General features: G+C 39.6%; 12 non-coding genes across 12 annotated transcripts; all 12 read left to right on the top strand.

Moving 5' to 3' along the window:
• The first annotated feature begins 132 nt into the window (after positions 1-132).
• Positions 133-255, top strand: LOC123422614. The gene has a single exon (XR_006620598.1). It is a non-coding gene; the product is annotated as a small nucleolar RNA SNORD14 (small nucleolar RNA).
• Positions 256-505: 250 nt separating this feature from the next.
• On the top strand, positions 506-584 carry LOC123423811. Its single transcript, XR_006621359.1, has one exon. It is a non-coding gene; the product is annotated as a small nucleolar RNA Z155 (small nucleolar RNA).
• A 1,523-nt stretch (positions 585-2,107) lies between these two features.
• LOC123422606 lies at positions 2,108-2,230 on the top strand. Its single transcript, XR_006620597.1, has one exon. It is a non-coding gene; the product is annotated as a small nucleolar RNA SNORD14 (small nucleolar RNA).
• A 258-nt stretch (positions 2,231-2,488) lies between these two features.
• Positions 2,489-2,568, top strand: LOC123423822. The gene has a single exon (XR_006621370.1). It is a non-coding gene; the product is annotated as a small nucleolar RNA Z155 (small nucleolar RNA).
• Positions 2,569-3,390: 822 nt separating this feature from the next.
• Positions 3,391-3,477, top strand: LOC123424119. Its single transcript, XR_006621609.1, has one exon. It is a non-coding gene; the product is annotated as a small nucleolar RNA SNOR75 (small nucleolar RNA).
• Positions 3,478-3,581: 104 nt separating this feature from the next.
• LOC123424111 lies at positions 3,582-3,668 on the top strand. The gene has a single exon (XR_006621601.1). It is a non-coding gene; the product is annotated as a small nucleolar RNA SNOR75 (small nucleolar RNA).
• A 36-nt stretch (positions 3,669-3,704) lies between these two features.
• LOC123422997 lies at positions 3,705-3,771 on the top strand. The gene has a single exon (XR_006620862.1). It is a non-coding gene; the product is annotated as a small nucleolar RNA Z105 (small nucleolar RNA).
• Positions 3,772-3,877: 106 nt separating this feature from the next.
• LOC123422969 lies at positions 3,878-3,964 on the top strand. Its single transcript, XR_006620850.1, has one exon. It is a non-coding gene; the product is annotated as a small nucleolar RNA Z195/SNORD33/SNORD32 family (small nucleolar RNA).
• Positions 3,965-4,153: 189 nt separating this feature from the next.
• Positions 4,154-4,248, top strand: LOC123423100. Its single transcript, XR_006620920.1, has one exon. It is a non-coding gene; the product is annotated as a small nucleolar RNA Z103 (small nucleolar RNA).
• A 205-nt stretch (positions 4,249-4,453) lies between these two features.
• LOC123424043 lies at positions 4,454-4,585 on the top strand. The gene has a single exon (XR_006621534.1). It is a non-coding gene; the product is annotated as a small nucleolar RNA snoR2/U65 (small nucleolar RNA).
• An 87-nt stretch (positions 4,586-4,672) lies between these two features.
• On the top strand, positions 4,673-4,793 carry LOC123422624. The gene has a single exon (XR_006620603.1). It is a non-coding gene; the product is annotated as a small nucleolar RNA SNORD14 (small nucleolar RNA).
• Positions 4,794-5,305: 512 nt separating this feature from the next.
• LOC123423833 lies at positions 5,306-5,384 on the top strand. Its single transcript, XR_006621380.1, has one exon. It is a non-coding gene; the product is annotated as a small nucleolar RNA Z155 (small nucleolar RNA).
• Positions 5,385-14,524: the final 9,140 nt, after the last annotated feature.

Below are 14,524 nucleotides of genomic sequence, written 5' to 3'. Positions count from 1 at the left end.
TCTGTTGCAGCAATAATTTTTTCTTGTTTTCTTGGGCCCGATGCCCACGTCTCAGGTAGCCACAAGCCTTGACCGGAGATGCTACATTGTCATAAGTATTTGGTGCTGTCGATTTTAAATCGAGGAAAACAATGGCGATGATGATACGACTAAGGCTTGTTTCTCAAAACATTCGCAGATGCCGCCTAAGAGCTTTCGCCCTGCCAGGCTTTTGAGAGCTAATGCTGCTAATTCCTTCCTTGGATGTCTGAGCCATGCTGGTTTCCTCAGTCCCAGTTTAATCTTGTTTTTTTTATCTTTCTGCTCATTGTAGGACATTTCACCAATTGCTTCGGAGAAGAAAAATAAATACAATGACCCAGACAATCCTGAAATATTTCATACGTCTGAACCTTCCAAGATCAGTCAAACTGCTTCTCTGTTTCAAATTGTTTTTTTTATCAGAAATTGTTTTTGTTCTTGATTTACCTTTGTTGTTAGAAGAGTAGAAAAACAAGTTTTATCGAGTTGATGTGATGATAATCTTCCACAGAACATCATATTGAGTGTTGACCAAATTACAGACTACAATTATCTGATCAGCTTCTGAATCTTGCTCAACCGATCTGCTCTTTCGTTCCTCTGTATCTTCAACTGATGTCTTTCAGTACAGACAGAGTATCAACTTGATTTTCATTGGCTTCAGCTCTGGTTATTTTCTCTGATCCGTGCAAAACAAGCCGATGCTTTGGATGAGAAGAAAGTAAATGGGCTTTGATCTCGTGTGCCTGGAGTTGACCCACACTATTTAGTACTTACTTACCCGAAAACATCCTTCAGTTTTCAGTAATCACCTTGATTGATACTATCAGTAGTAGTAAAATTCTAAGTAGTCTGTGGGATTTAGTTAATTAGCTCTTTGAATCGTAATGTTCAACACTTTCCTAGCATAGATTAGATCAGCCATGCCCAGATAGTTTGTGCCGTGACCTGCAGTATGTGCTCGGTTGCTAATTAGCCAGTTACACACCAACCACTGCCATGGCTGCAATCTCTGTGTGAATGGTCAGTAAGACCACCTACACTGACGTCTTGTTTTGCCAATTGTAGGATGACTTTCTCGTGGTTCCTTCTTTTATACATCAACTCACACAATTGCAAAACTGAAGAATTATTTCACCTGACACCACAAATCCAATTACACCTAAAACTTTGAAGGCAATAATTTAGAGTCTCTGATGCGCTTCTTAATAGTGTAATTCAGCGCTGTACGTTGCCTAGAGGAATCTTTGGGCTAAGATTCTGGCACAAACCATTCTTCGAGATGGTTTGTGCATTCAACTTGTCCAAACATTTCTTAGCATTGCATTTTATCACTTTTGCTTCGGTACATCCCCCACAAAACGTAGAAGGAAAAACGTAATCCCACCTCGTATTGTACACTACAGGCAACCATACGTATACCCACCTCGTATTGCATACATACAACGGCTTGTAGTGTACAATACGAGGTGGGTATACATTCTTCTTTGTACGTTGGGGGGGGGGGGTGTACCGAAGCACACCTCGCATTTTATTTGGGTATGGCAGAAGGGATGGGCGGGGGTGTACCGAAGCACACCTCGCATTTTATTTGGGTATGGCAGAAGGGATGCCATAAGGTATCTGATTCTTGGTCTTGTTTAATGGCCTTGTTTCTTGTTAGATTGGCAGACAGCGAGAAGGAAATGGGTTTGTGCGACACTGACTGCTTTCATACCAGGAGCTTTCTGTTGCTAAAACCCCGTTAACAACCTTTATCAATTGTTTCGTTCTCTTTGCTTGATCAGAGGTTCTATCCATTCTATTAAACCATGGAGACAAAATGAGGCATTTGTCTGAGAGAACATCTGTTACCTACTACTTCCGCACTATCAATTATGTTTGCTTATTCTGTGAGATGAACTGAACTATGTTTGTTTGCCACTTCCTTTTTCCATTGTTCTTGGTTCTTTCTCTTCTGTTGCAGCATTTTTTATCTTGTTTTCTTGGGCCCGATGCCCACGTCTCCAGTAGCCACAAGCCTTGACCGGAGATGCTACATTGTCATAAGTATTTGGTGCTGTCGATTTTAAATCGAGGAAAACAATGGCGATGATGATACAACTAAGGCTTGTTTCTCAAAACATTCGCAGATGCCGCCTAAGAGCTTTCGCCCTGCCAGGCTTTTGAGAGCTAATGCTGCTAATTCCTTCCTTGGATGTCTGAGCCATGCTCGTTTCCTCAGTCCCAGTTTAATCTTGTTTTTTGTTTCTCTTTTATCTTTCTGCTCATTGTAGGACATTTCACCAATTGCTTCGGAGAAGAAAAATAAATACAATGACCCAGACAATCCTGAAATATTTCATACGTCTGAACCTTCCAAGATCAGTCAAACTGCTTCTCTGTTTCAAATTGTATTTTTATCAGAAATTGTTTTTGTTCTTGATTTACCTTTGTTGTTAGAAGAGTAGAAAAACAAGATTTATTGAGTTGATGTGATGATAATCTTCCACAGAACAATCATATTTAGTGTTGACCAAATTACAGACTACAATTATCTGATCAGCTCCTGAATCTTGCTCAACCGGTCTTCAACTGATGTCTTTCAGTACAGACAGAGTATCAACTTGATTTTTCATTGGCTTCAACTTCTCTGGTTATTTTGTCTTTTCTGTGCACAACAAGCTGGTGCTTTGGATGAGAAGTAGTCTGTCGGATTTAGTTAATTATCACTTTAAATCGTATTGTTCACACTTTCCTAACGTAGGTTAGATCAGCCACGGTTTAGATAGTTTGTGCAGTGACCTGCACATATGTGCTCTGTGGCTAATTACCCAGTTACACACCAGCCACTACCGTGGCTGCAATCTCTGCGTGAATGGTCTGTAAGACCACCCACACTGACTTCCTCGTGCTTCCTTTTTTGAGACATTAACTCACACAATTGCAAAACTGAAGAATTATTTCACCTGACACCACAAATTCATTTACATTTCTTCTTCTTTTTTATTTGATTCGATCTAAAACTTTGAAGGCAATAATTTAGAGTCTCTGATGTGCTTCTTAATAGTGTAATTCAGCGCTGTACGTTGCCGAGAGGAATCTTTGGGCTAAGATTCTGGCACAAACCATTCTTTGAGATGGCTTGTCCATTCAACTTGCCCATACATTTATTAGTGTTGCATTTTATTTGGGTATGGCAGAAGGGTGCCATGAGGTATCTGATTCTTGGGCTTGATTAATGGCCTTGTTTCTCGTTAGATTGGCAGACAGTGAGAAGGATATGGGTTTTTGCGACACTGACTGCTTTCATACCAGGAGCTTTCTGTTATTATAACCCCGTTTACAATTTTTATCAATTGTTTCATTCTTGCTGCCTGATCCGAGGGTTCTTGTGATGATGAACACTGATTAGATGTCTGATACAATCCATTCTATTAAACCATGGAGACAAAATGAGGCATTTGTCCGAGAGAACATCTGTTATCTACTACTTCCACACTATCAATTATCTTTGCTTATTCTGTGAGATTAACTGAACTTATGTTTGTTTGGCACTTCCTTTTTCCATTGTTCTTGGTTCTCTGTGATGCTGAAAACAGATGACGAGTCTGATGTAATCCATTCTATTAAACCATGTGGACAATCGAGGCATTTGTCTGAGAGAACGTTGGTTAGTTTGTTTAATATTTGTTCTTTTTTTGCTGGCATTATGAGGAAGACAATTAGCGTCTGATCTATTTGATTATAAATTCCTCCTACTCATTCTGAATGTCTAATCGGCATCATACATTCTTTCACGTCAATTGATATGCGAAAGAACTCTTATATGGGATGCACCATTGGTATCTTTTCTTTAAAAAAACTATGACTTGATGGGAGAAGTGATGATATCATAACCATACCACATTTCTGCATTCACTGTGATGATCAATTTACATCATGCACTACCATCTGATCTTCCAGTCCTATTTTTTCATATGATTAAACTTTTGAATTCTGATATCCAATGAGATCACAAAATTTGATATCAACTTGAGCATAACTTTGGATTTTGAAATAAATCAACATAGTTTTGATACAGCCTGAACCTTATTGCTTTATTTTTTTTTCTATTTCATCTTTTTGACTTCTATTTTTTTTCACAAGTTGAATGAATGTGAGGATCCTTCCCCCCAATGATATACTATGATTATACTATGCACAAATGTCATCGCATCGGGATTCCAAGCTAGAAATCTGATCCATCATGCTAATTTCCTCATTAGTCTCCTTTGTCGTGTTATTTCTTAGTGAATATTTTGAATGACAGTGAGGATTCCTTTCCACAAATTATCATGCTCTACTGAAGAGTTACTCCAATTGTCACCATAAATCCATTTGCAGTTTGATGATATCTTTAACTTGGCATCAAATTTCTGTTCAGTTGCAGCAATTTTTATCTTGTTTTCTTGGTTCTGATGCCATGTCTGTGGTTGCCCTTGACCGGAGATGCTACATTGTGCCGACAGAGATTTTCACATTTGATAGGAACCTGTTGCTGTGATTCAGTCAGTACACAGAGCTGTTTCCTGTGATTATACTTCTTGTTTTACATTTGTATTTTTTTTCTTCATTTTTCTTTTGCTTCACATAAGTATTAGGTGTTGTTGATTTTGAATTGAGGACAAAATGGCAATGACGATACAACTAAGGCTTGTTTCTCAAAACATTCGCAGATGCCGCCCAAGAGCTTTCGCCCTGCCAGGCTTGAGAGCTAATGCTGCTAATTCCTTCCTTGGATGTCTGAGCCATGCTCGTTTCCCCAGTTTAATCTTGTTTTTGTTTTCTTTTTTATCTTTATGCTGATTGTATTGCGTTTCACCAATTGCTTCAGAGAAGAAAATAAAATATGTCTCCTAGGCCATGTTTATCAATGAGGGGTGTGCACAATGCACTGTGAGAGTATGGTCGTAGAACCATGGTCTGCCCATCAGCCCATGTGGTAGCTGTGCATCTGTCTTTCTCGTAAACATGGCCTTTGTGATATGAACTCTAACAGTACGTAATTTTTATGAAGGGCAAAGATAACTTTTTTTCTTTTTTTGAGAGTGCACCAAAGGTGGACCATAGTTTTATAGAAGGGGGCAAAAATTTACAAGAGACCTAGCGGATGATGTAGGTATACCCACACCACTCAGGACTACAAAGACTACTCTATCACAACCCTGACATCATTCATTCTTCTAACTGCTTCTCAGTTTCAATTTTTTTTGTTCTTGGTTTACCTTTTTTTTTTAACAGAGTGGAAAAACAAGATTTACTGAGTTGATGTGATGATAATTTTCCACAGAAAATCATATTTAGTGTTGACCAAATTACAGACTATAATTAGCTGAACAGCTCCTGAATCTTACTGAACCGATCTTTTCTTTCCTTCCTCTGGATCTTCAACTGATGTCTTTACGCATTGGTGGTGGCGTGATGATGACTGATATGATATGCACCGGTAATTTGTAGGGTACCTGCGTCCGTAACGAATGTTCCTGGTGAAAAAGAAGAGTAAATTCCCTTTTGTATCCCCTATTTTCACATTTTTTGACTCTAATTACCCCATTTAGCGAGATTTCAACCGTTTTACACCATTTAGCAGAAGTGTTGCCACAATTTACTTTGTTTAATATTATTAGCATTCTGATCGAAAGGTCCAATCGTGTTGTCCCAGTTTACCCTTTTTGATATTTTTGGAGTTGATGGTATTCTCATATTATTTATAAAACAAATCATTCTCTTATTATTTGCAACAGATCATGAAAAAACAGTGCGACAAAATTTTGCTGTGACAATTATTTTGCCTATTTATTCCTTGGGTATTGATGCCAATTCATCTCCTGATTCATGGGTCATGTTGTGAAACTATCTCTCTTTTGTCAAACAGACTGTATTTGTACTTCACACTATTGTTGAAACTGATTAATATAGGCTACATATTGCTTTGGATTCACATGTTCAAAACAGGCCGAATAATGCTTCTCAATTATAGATAACACCAGGACCCTATAGTACAGCTGAATAACATCACATATGTAGCTTCACTAATTTGCAACTACACAAGCTACAAAATACACCAAACAGTAGCGGCGGTAATGACAAGCTGCACAAGATGTGCGTTGGACACAACGCGAGCACCTCCATCGGGCCCGTCCCAATCTGCAAGGGCCGGTTATTACAACAACTGGTACTCTTGTTATTCTATTTCGCGAGATTCTTGTTGTTTGATGTTGACGTCAAGGTTATTACATCAACTGGTACTCTCTTTATTTTAAAACAAGTGTATTTCTGGTTTGACCAAATTAAGAAATGTAATTTTTTTGAGACGGAGAAAGTAGCAAGGAATGAATGAAGCAACAAGGAAATCGCGGCGAGGACCATTGCAGACGACTGTTAAGGTGTTTACCATTGTATCCAAAGAAATGATAATAACGTCCTTCCTCTCTAGAATCTTCCTCTCCTGCAATGCCTTTGGATACAATGGTACAAACCTTTCAACATCAATTTATGTTATCTTTCAATAAAAATTGTCTTGTGTAGAATCATTTTTTAAAGAAGGATTATCTCTGCCTCTACATCAGCATGATGCCATTTTTAGGAGAGGCTGATAAAATGAATACACGGAGCAATCCAAAACCACCTTCTAGAAGAATAAAGTCGCTACACCTGCAAGAATATAAATGTGCTATGTTTGGCATCATATATAATCTAATCCAGTGGCCTTAAGACCCACACGGTCAGGGGTCCCATAATGTGCACCGCGTGCATATGCTCTAGGAAATGCCGCCACCGTCTTGATCCCACCATCCCCTCTTAAGGAGGAATCACTGTATAGATCTTGTGAGTCCCACATCTACCGTCAGCTTCACCATGACACCAGATAGCACCACTAGCCTATACACGTCGAACAAACAGCATCCAACTCTCTGACTCCACTGCTCAACGCCACCGAGACCCACACCGTCTTCAATGCGGTCGATGTAACACCGCTCCACTGACATTTGCCCGGTCAACCTCTCCACAACTTCTTTAGTTAGGTATTTATAGACATGCCTATTGGTAAGCTTTATTAATTTAAAGTCGGACGCATCTTGGGTCTTCGTTCTAAAAAAATAATAGACATGCCTGTGGGTGCTCTCTTGTGCTTTTTGGAAGCATGGCAACACAACTCAATTGGGTAACCTAGCTAGCTATAGTTCTGCAAATGTTTGGTAAGTGATTGGTTATTTTCTAGTTTTTTCCCACAAAAGTAAATAAAACATTGTCCTTGCATACATACAAGCCCCGGGTGCTCGATTGAGATAACTGGGTCGGAACTAATTGGTTTGGTGAGTGCGATCCTCGACATCGTAGGTCAGATCATGTTGCTGGCAGATATTACTCAGCGCAACATGGAGAAATGCAAGCTTCTCAGAGATCGCGATCATAATCCTTGTCCAAGGAACCAAAAAGTAGAAAGACGAGCCATCGAACCCCCCGCAGCCAACCTCCCCTTCCTCCAGCCCCGCCCTCTCCCTCTCCTCTCCGCCGCCGTTGCTAGCACCCGCGGCCGGCCTGGCCCCGGGTTCGCTCGTGGTGGCGGCCCCTTGCCTTCCCCTCCCCGTGGCTCTCCGATGAGGGCGAAGCTGCACGAGGGGGTGCTCCTAGGCGGTGGCGTTCCAGGTGGCGGCAGGGCTCCCTGGCGCGGCGTGGGCGGATGGCTGGGCGGCATCGTCGTCGTTGGCGGCGGGGTGATGCCACGACGCGATCTGGCGGCGGCCTCTCGGACCAGATCTGGGCCCTGCGAGGCCCATTTGGACTTGGGCGGGACAATGACTGAGCGGGCCTGGAACATCTGAGAGTTGGGGGAGCGGTGACGAGTGGTTGGGTGCTGGCGGCGTCGTTGCCAGCCCGCTGCAGCATGGCCGGTAGGGCTTAGCGGGGGTCGTTTCAGGCCCGGCTGGGCCAGGGGTGGCCTGGTATGCCCTATTGCCGTGTCCGGTCGGTTGCGCGGTGGTGCCGGAGGCGCGGGCCTCCCGCACGTCTGTGGTGGAGGTGGATCTCCTCCTGCTCAGTTTCGGTGCTGCTGCTCCATTGTTTGACGCAACTCTCCGGTCTCCTTGGCCTTGTGTTGGTGTTCACAGTGAGACTGCGAGGATGGTGGCGCAACCGTGCTGACGCATGGGGTTAGACGGTGGTTTCGCTGGTCGGCTCCGGTTGGGCGATAGGGTGTGGAGTGCGGGAGAAATTCTTTACGGTTCGTTCGGCTCCGTTGCGGGGGAAACCTTTTTAGAGGTGTCGGTTGTAGCCATCCCCTACCTCCTTCCACGTGTCGGGGAAAACCCTAGAACTCATCTGGGCAACAGCGTCGTCGACGTCGCATCCCTACTTGGAGGTGTTGCTTAGCATGCAGCGGATCGGAGCCTTGGGCTGTGGTGGTTTGTCTCCGGAAGGCGCAGCGGTGGCGGATCATCCGCTCTTTATCGACCTAACGTTGTTAGAATTTGTTTCTTCTTCATTTTTCTGATTTGATGTGCTATTCGCCCCAGCAATGATATCTGTACGGTGTTGGTTGCTTTATATACAAAGCGGGAGAAATCCTTTTTCGTTAATCCTCGTCCAAGAGTTGCAGAACCGCATGAATCCGGAGGTGTGGATGAAGAAGTTGCTGGAAAATCTAAAGGGTGCTCTGAGGGATGGAAGTTGTTGCTGGAGCATGAAAATCTAAAGGGTGCTCTCAGGGAGGTGGATGAAGAAGTTCTGGACATCGAACTTGTTGCTGGATGAAGAAGTTCCTGCCAAGCCAAGAGAAGTTGGTCACGCGTCTTCGAAACCCAGAAGAAGGCCAACAAGTTCGATGTCCTTCACCAACGGATCTCCATGATCCTGGAGCAGTTCAACCTTGCCAACAATATCCTCATTATCACCATCAACAATATGTGGGTGTATTGTATAAAGCTTATTACTAGCAGAGGTATAAATGGACACATAGATTTTATTCTTCTAGGGCCATAAATAGTGTGATTGCCTCTGTCCCTTCCAATTTAATTTTTTTTACTTATGTACGAGTTGGCAAAATATGAGAAATATTTGTCTAGCAGATTCTTATGAATGAGCAAACTAATGTCAGGAGTATGTTTCTAGCCTAGCACGCATATTTAGTTGCATTGCTTTTCCAGTGTAGGCTGTTACTTTTTTCATGACAATGGAACCTAAAGAAAAGAAATCTTGAGGACTAGTACATGGAGTACATCACAAGCTCATTGCCGTATATTTTGCACAACATATCGTGTCCATGTAAATGTGTCAATTCACCACACTTGTCGGTATATGGATCAAAATGGCTTGATTAGTCTACTTTGTGCGAATCCTGTTTATTACCATTATGGAAATCAAACAGTTTGCAGCATGTCAGCTCAAGATTTACCTGCAGTTGGAGGAGGCCCTGCTTGTAACATTTCGAACGATTTTCCTTATCAGATGAATCAGATGATTGCACATTTATACTGATGTACATGAGTATGTTGAGTTGCTTATATTATTATTTCTGCGGAGGAGGCGCAGTTCATGGGAGAAACATAATATGTATGCATTGGGGTGTTGATCCAAAAAAATAAATCTAGGAGCATCTCAAGCAGATCACTTTCCCCAAAACAAAATATGTATGTATTGGGGAGTTGATCAAAAAAATATATCTAGGAGCATCTAAAGCAGACCACTTTCCCAAAAACAAAATATGTATGTATTGGGGAGTTGATCCAAAAAAATATATCTAGGAGCATCTCAAGCAGATCACTTCCCCCCCAAAAAAATATGGATGTATTGGGGAGTTGACCCAAAAAAATAAATCTAGGAGCATCTTAAGCAGATCACTTTCCCAAAAACAAAATAGGAAAAATCTAATTGATAGCGTACGCACGGCTGCATTGCCGTGCGGCAGGAGGACAACGTGCGATTCCCTTTTGATGTTTGAAATTCAAAAAAAATTATCTACAAAACCGTTAATTCAACTGATGATCCATTTTCATCATTGGCTTTCCCGCGACGAGTTCTTCGAAACTAGATCTCATGTCAATATGCTTCGTTAATATTTTTTCCGTTCATACTTGCCACATTTTTTGACCCACTTGCCATATTATTAACCACTTATTTGCCTCAAAAAAATAACTTGATTGTCACTTTTTAATGTTGTTTCGTACAAAAGCCTTGTAACAGATTTCATTATACATGATATAAAAGCATGTCATGAGTAGAATTTAACTGAACGACACAACAAAATACTACCACAACTACGTTTCAGAACAATCAAATGTCCTTTTATTACGACACACCATACCAATTGAAGATAGAATTCAACAGATAAATACAGCAAACGCCGTGACAACTATTTTTTTTACAATGACTGACAAGTTGTATGGAACAGTATGATAGTGAGGTAGGATTCAAATGACAAGCACAAAAAATATATGTGGCAACTGTGATTTTATAAGCACATACAAGCTTTATGAGACCACATGACAACTTAGTAAAATAAAAATGACAAGCACATCAAAACATTTTGGGGACTGCATTTATAAGCATCGACAATCTTTGTACAAAACGACATAAAAATGGTAATTAAGTTATTTTTATTGGGCAAGTAAATGGTTAATAATATAGCAAGCGAGTGGAACAATGTGGCAATTACGGAAGGAAAAAAAGTTTGTCGAAACATGTCGACATGGGATCTAGTTTCGAAGATCTTGTCGCGACAAAACCAACGATGAAAACAGATCATCGATTGAATTAACGATTTTGAGGATAAAACCTTTTGAATTTCAAGCATTGAAGAACATCTTTACGTGATGCATGTGCATGCGAGCCGCCGCATGATAGCACCAGCATGCGGCTTTGCTGCGTAGTTGAATCTAACAAAATATGTATGTATTGGGGAGTTGATCCAAAAAAACATATTCCTATCATCCTTTTTTTCTTGAGAATATTCCCTATCATCTTATCGCTGATCATAGAAAAAGCATATTCCTATTCAGTGTTTATTGTGTTTGTTTCTTTGTTTTTCGTACGCACCCTCGTGGGCTATGCCCATTTATGTTTTTTTTGCATCAACACAGCTCATCAGTTGTACGCCGTAACACTAAAAATAAGAAATGCAGCGCACGCCAGGTTTTCACGAATGTGGTTTGATTTTGTTTGAAAGTTTCTAGATGCTTATTTAAAAATAAAATAAAATTATAGAATTTATGGGTATTTTCAGTCGATCATTATATAATTTATGATTTGTTAATAATTTGAGGATTAATATTTCACTAAGGGGAACATAGAGTCAGAGTAAATAAAATTCATAACTCTGATTAGAAAATAATAATAAATATCAAGTGTTATTGTATAATTTTGAATACTATAAAACACTTTTGGATATATTGATTCGCATTGAATTACAAATACATCAAGGATAGAATCAATGTAATTCAGAATTGCAATAAGCATCTGTTTTTTTTTGTTCAGCTGATTTTTCTTTTTTCTTTTTCTCTTTCTCCTTTTCCCTTTTCGCCTTCTTTTACAATAATCATAAAGATTTGGACAAATTCGTGATTTTGTTTTCTAAATTCATAAACATTTTTTAAAAATTTCTTTAACATTTCATAGAAAATCAAACTTTTTTCACATTGATGAAACTTTTTAGAAACAAATTGTTGCGAATGAAACTTTTTTAAATTCATGAATACTTTTCTAAATCCGCAAAAAAATCCAAATTAGCAAACTATTTTTAGTTTGAGAACATTTCTTGAATTCATAAACTTTTTAGGAAATGTGTGAAATTTGTTCCTTTTTCACAAAATAATTTTAAGCGGCAATGTTTTTAAATTGACAAACCTTTTAGAATTCCCGAATGTTTCTTGAATTTATGAACTTTTTTTGAAATCAAACCAACTATTTTCGAGTTCGTCAAATTTTTCTTGAAACGCACAAACATTTTTTCATTTTTTTAAATATTTCTAAAAGTCAACTATCAACTGGTCAGCCTGTTGAACCAGGCGAGCGCATGATGTATAGCTGGGCCGGCGCAGGATGCACCTACATGGGCACCAGTGGAGTTTGCGAAGCCACAAAGCGTTGTATAGGAGCACTCAATAGAAAACACCTCAGCCCACAAAGCGTTGTCATGGCTGGAAACCACGGTGTCTTTCCACCCTAGCCATTGCGGCGTCACGCCGTCACCCTCTCTTGAGCAGCACCATATAAGGCTAACAACTCCTTATTCCTATCATCCTTTTATTCCTTGTGAATATTTTCTATCATCTTATTGCTGATCATAAAAAAACATATTCATATTCAGTCTTTATGCCGCACATTTCTTGGGTATTCGTACGCACCGCAGAGCCCCCCCCCCCCCCCCCTTGCTCGTGGGCTCTACCCATTTAAAAAAAAATCACTGACACAACTCTATGCCGTAACACTAAAAAAAGAAATGTAGTATGCGCCATGTTTTCACGAGCAGGGTTTGGATATATTTTATTTTAGAAAGCTTCAAGATGCTTCCTCATCTGTTTTTTTTCCTCGGCTGGTTTTCCTTTTGTTTTTTCCTTCTTCTTCCCCTTTTTTTCTTCTTTTTCCATAATCGCAAACATTTTGGCAAATTCATGAATTTTTTTCTAAATTCATGAGCACATTTTCAATTTTTTGAAATTTTCTTATATTCACACAAACAAATCTTGAAACCTTTCCAAATTCCTGATTTTTTTAAGCAGCAAACTTTTTAAAAATTAGCGATTTTTTTTGAGTTTCTGAACATTTCTTGAATTCATGAACTTTTTCTGGAACGTATGAACTTTGTTCCATTTTCTCAAAATAATTTGAAGCCACAAACTTTATTCAAATTCGCAAAAAATAGAGTTCATGGATGTTTCTTGAATTCGTTAATTCTTTCGAAAATTGTGAACTTTTTTGAGTTTATCAAATAAAATAAAATTGGTGTGGGTTTTTTCAAATTCGTGAAGTTTCTTTGATGGTGTGAAGCTTCTCAAACTCGTGCTCATTTTTCATATTTTAAAACCTTTTTTAAAATTCAATTGTCAACTGATCAACCAGTTGAGGCGAGTGAGTGATCTAGGGTTAGCAAACGGGCGAGCCAGCGAGCGTGCGAGGTATAGTCTGGCCGACACATGATTCACGAGAGTGAGCGCCAGTTGGAGTTTGCGACGCCATAAGCGATGTATATGAGTACTCCATAAAAAACTCCTCAACCCCCCTATAGAGAGGAAGTTGCATCTCCCCAAGTCATGGTGATAAGCCACGGTGCCTTTCCGTCCATGAGCAGCACCATCTAGGGCCAACAACTCTTTATTCCTATATAATCCTTTTTTCATGTGAAAACTTCCTATCATCTTATTGCTGATGGTGAAAAAGCATATTCCTATTTGGCGTTTATGGTGTTGGTTTCTTTGTTTTTCGTACACAATGCATATCCCCCTCGCTCGTGGGCAACTTTATCCATAAGTTCTATCTAGTCTATGAAAATTAACACTATGAGGTTGAGCATCACTGTTTTCATTTTCTTAAAGTTTTTTCTCAAACACCCAAGTCTTTGTCGAGACTTTCTCGCAAGCATGGTTATTTTTTGTTTAATTCACTTCCTTTTTTAAAAACTAGTTCTACGGCAAGTCTCATTTATCTAGATTAAACTAAACAAGTGTTACTAAATCATTTTTCCTACAAGATCAAAACCTTTGTTTTAACCTTTATAGATACTACTACTATAACTATTCTAAGAAATTCAAGTGGAAAAGACGAGAGTCGTAGGACATACCTTCATGATCATGAATTTTCACACGTCTCTTCCTTAAGGACGAGTTCCCCGCTGCCCGACGTAGGTCAACTCTGTTGTGAAAATATTAACAAAATTACGAATAGAAAAGCATGTCAAAAGGAAAAGAGCAAAGCAAAATCAACCTTATTACATTTTTTAGTTTTTGAAAGCTAATTTTCAAAAGATAATGTAACCGACAAAAGGGAAAATGAAAAAAAAAACCAAACAAAAAGCAAAGTGTTGGAACAAACCCACACGAGTGTTTGAAGCTCAGCGAGCTGAAGTACGACCTCATAACAATCTTAAAAATAAATTACATCACATCTTCATGTAGACATTGAAGTGACCTCGCCAAGCTTAATCTTTTGTAAGCCCATACCGGTGAGATCATTCCGGTGGTGGGTAGATCAGAGCCCTTCCTTGGCTCTATTTGGAGAAATTGGAGAAATTGTCGGCCATGTACGCGGACGTGTCATCTTCTGGTGTATGGCACATCTTTTTTTTTTAGCAGTATGGCACATCTTCTTGGGGTGGCACATCTTCTCATCCATACCAGAAACTATTCTAAGCAATTGTCTCTCCTTACCAGAAAAACAATCATTTGTATCACTGTGCTGCGCTGCAGTTTTGTCTTGGTGTATGTTTATATATAAATATCAATATTTGTGACCATTCATCATTGAAATATTCCATATCTAGCATGCTTAT

The sequence above is a fragment of the Hordeum vulgare genome, chromosome 1H (genome assembly GCF_904849725.1).
Source record: "Hordeum vulgare subsp. vulgare chromosome 1H, MorexV3_pseudomolecules_assembly, whole genome shotgun sequence".
In the NCBI taxonomy this organism is placed as follows: Eukaryota; Viridiplantae; Streptophyta; class Magnoliopsida; order Poales; family Poaceae; genus Hordeum; species Hordeum vulgare.
This window is presented reverse-complemented; position numbering and strand designations above follow the sequence as displayed.